The sequence below is a fragment of the Procambarus clarkii genome, chromosome 69, assembly GCF_040958095.1.
Source record: "Procambarus clarkii isolate CNS0578487 chromosome 69, FALCON_Pclarkii_2.0, whole genome shotgun sequence".
Classification (NCBI taxonomy): domain Eukaryota; kingdom Metazoa; phylum Arthropoda; class Malacostraca; order Decapoda; family Cambaridae; genus Procambarus; species Procambarus clarkii.
In genome coordinates, this window is record NC_091218.1 from 23,307,663 (window position 1) to 23,310,888 (window position 3,226).

Below are 3,226 nucleotides of genomic sequence, written 5' to 3' on the forward strand. Positions count from 1 at the left end.
GTCGATGTTTGCAGATGACGCGAAATTAACGAGACGAATTGTGACAGATGAAGAATGGAGGATGCTCCAAGAGGACTTGAACAAGCTGCAGAGATGGTCAGAGAAATAACTACTGGAGTTCAATACAAGCAAGTGTAAAGCAAAGGAAATGCAATTAGGTGATAGGAGACCAAAGAGTCAGTACACAATGAAAGGAAACTGTCTACCTGTGATGATTCGAGAAAGGGACCTTTGAGCTGGCGGTAACACCAAATCTAACTCCTGAGGCACATATAAATCGGATAACGACAGCAGCGTACTCTACACTGGCGAAAGTTAGAACATCATTCAGAAACCTAAGTGAGGAGGCATTTAGGGCGCTTTACACTGCCTACTTGACACCAGTCTTAGAATACGCCGCACCATCATGGAGTCCCCATCAGAGAAACACATAAGGAAACTAGAAAAGGTTCGGAAATTTGCGATGAGGCTCGCCCAGAGTTACAAGGGATGGGATAAGAAGAGCGACTGAAGGAACTGAACCTGACGTTACAAAAAGAAGGAGGGGAGCGGGGAGATATGATAGCAGCATACAAAATACTTAGAGGGATTGACAGAGTGGAAATAGATGAAATGTTCATAAGGAATACCAACAGAACAAGGGGACATAGGTGAAAGCTGGAATCTCGGAGACATAGAGATGTTAGAAAGTTTTCTTTTAGCGTGAGAGTAGTGGGGAAATGGAATGAACTAAAGGAGCAGGTTGTGGCAGCAAACACTATTCATAGCTTTAAAACTTATTATGATAGAGAAGGACAGGAGTCATTGTTTTAAAAAAACCGACGGCTCGAAAGGCGGGATCCAAGAGCCGATCCTGCAAGCACAAATAGGCGAGTACACACACACACACACCAAGTAAATGTAAGGTAATTAAACTAGACGGAGGAAATAGGAGGCCAGACACTGGATACCGAATGGGAGATGAAGTCCTTCACGAAACGGACAGAGAGAAAGATCTAGAGGTTGGTATCACACCAAACCTGTTTCCTGAAGCCCACATCAAAAGAATAACATCGGCGGGTATGCGAGGCTGGCTAACATCAGAACTGCCTTCAGAAACCTGTGAAAGGACTCTTTCCGAACCTTGTATACCACATATGTAAGGCCAATCCTGGATTATGCGGCCCCAGCATGGAGCCCGTACCTTGTCAAGCACAAGACGGAGCTGGAAAAAGTTCAGAGGTATGCCACTAGGCTAGTCCCAGAACTAAGGGGCATGAGGTATGAGGAAAGGCTGTGTTAACTGCATCTCAAGTCGCTAGAAGACAGAAGAGCTCGGGAAATTATGATCACCAAAGATGGATTATTTAACACGGGTGGTACACGCACAAGGGGACACAGGTGGAAGCTAAGTACCCAAATGAGCCACAGAGACATTAGAAAGAAGTTTTTCAGTGTCAGAGTAGTTAGTAAATGGAATGCACTAGGAAGTGATGTGGTGGAGGCTGACTCCATACACAGTTTCAAATGTAGATATGATAGAGCCCAGTAGGCTCAGGAATCTGTACACCAGTTGATTGACTGTTGAGAGGCGGGACCAAAGAGCCAAAGCTCAACCCCGGCAAGTACAACTAGGCGAGTACTCCGCCCAGAAAGTTCCCCAAAATAGCTACACAACTCTAGGATGCCTATTTCTACTGCTAGGTGAACAGAGGCGTCGGATGAAAGAAACTGCCTAATTATTTCTATTATTTCTGCCGGGAACAAAACTTGGATTCATAGACCGTGAATTGTGGATGCCTGCCACTCGGGCACATGTATATGTGAAACGTGTGGAAGTGTTGACACACAAGTTTTAGTTTAGTTCATTTATTATGGACGACCCCATACCCCATCCTGTGGGCGGAGTAGACCCCCATACCCATCCTGTGAGGAGTAGTGGACCCCATACCCATCCTGTGAGGAGTAGTGGACCCCATACCCATCCTGTGAGGAGTAGTGGACCCCATACCCATCCTGTGAGGAGTAGTGGACCCCATACCCATCCTGTGAGGAGTAGTGGACCCCATACCCATCCTGTGAGGAGTAGTGGACCCCATACCCCATACTGTGGGCGGTAGTGGACCCCCATACCTATCCCGTGGGCAGTCGTGGACCCCATACCCATCCTGTGGGCGGTAGTGGACCCCATACCCATCCTATGGGCGGTAGTGGACCCCATACCAATCCTGTGGGCGGTAGTGGACCTCCATACCCATCCTGTGGGCGGTAATGGACCCCATACCCATCCTGTGGGTGGTAGTGGACCCCACACCCATCCTGTGGGCGGTAGTGGACCCCATACCCATCCTGTGGGCGGTAGTGTACCCCATACCCATCCTGTGGGCGGTAGTGGACCCCATACCCATCCTGTGGGCGGTAGTGGACCCCCACACCCATCCTGTGGGCGGTAGTGGACCCCATACCCATCCTGTGGGCGGTAGTGGACCCCATACCCATCCTGTGGGCGGTAGTGGACCCCATACCCATCCTGTGGGCGGTAGTGGACCCCATACCCATCCTGTGGGCGGTACTGGACCCCATACCCATCCTGTGGGCGGTACTGGACCCCATACCCATCCTGTGGGCGGTACTGGACCCCATACCCATCCTGTGGATGAAAAATGGACGGCAGTCAGCCTAATAACTAATACGGGACTGCTCCAGATATGCTCCAGACATGCTCTAGATATACTCCAGACCTGATCTATGCCTGCTTAGAGCCAGCGCTCTTTGTTTTCTCCAAACCTGTCACAGGTATGCTCTAAGCCTGTCACAGGTATGCTCTAAGCCTGTCACAGGTATACTCCAAGCCTGCTCCAGGTATGATCCAGGTTTGAAGCCTTCTCCAAACCTGTTCAAGATAGGCTCCAAACTGCCCCCCCCCTAATATCAATCACCTGTCACACCTTCCAAAATGAAATTGTCAAATGTACGTGTCGGCGCGGACACTGACACAGATCTGACAAGACTGATCGTTATCGTTGCAAGACGGGGTTAATTTGCATATTTCAACCAGAAGAAAACTTCCCAGACACCGCTGTAGGCCCTAAATTACCGGCCTTGTGCGTCACGCTTGTAAAGGTGGAGTGACCGGTTGCAGTTCCAGATTCTAACTCTATATCACTGATGTTGCTGAACAATTGAGGGGGGAAACGTTGTTGTGGTGGCCGTGATGCAGTTTGGCGTTGGTTGTATTTTGCAAGGA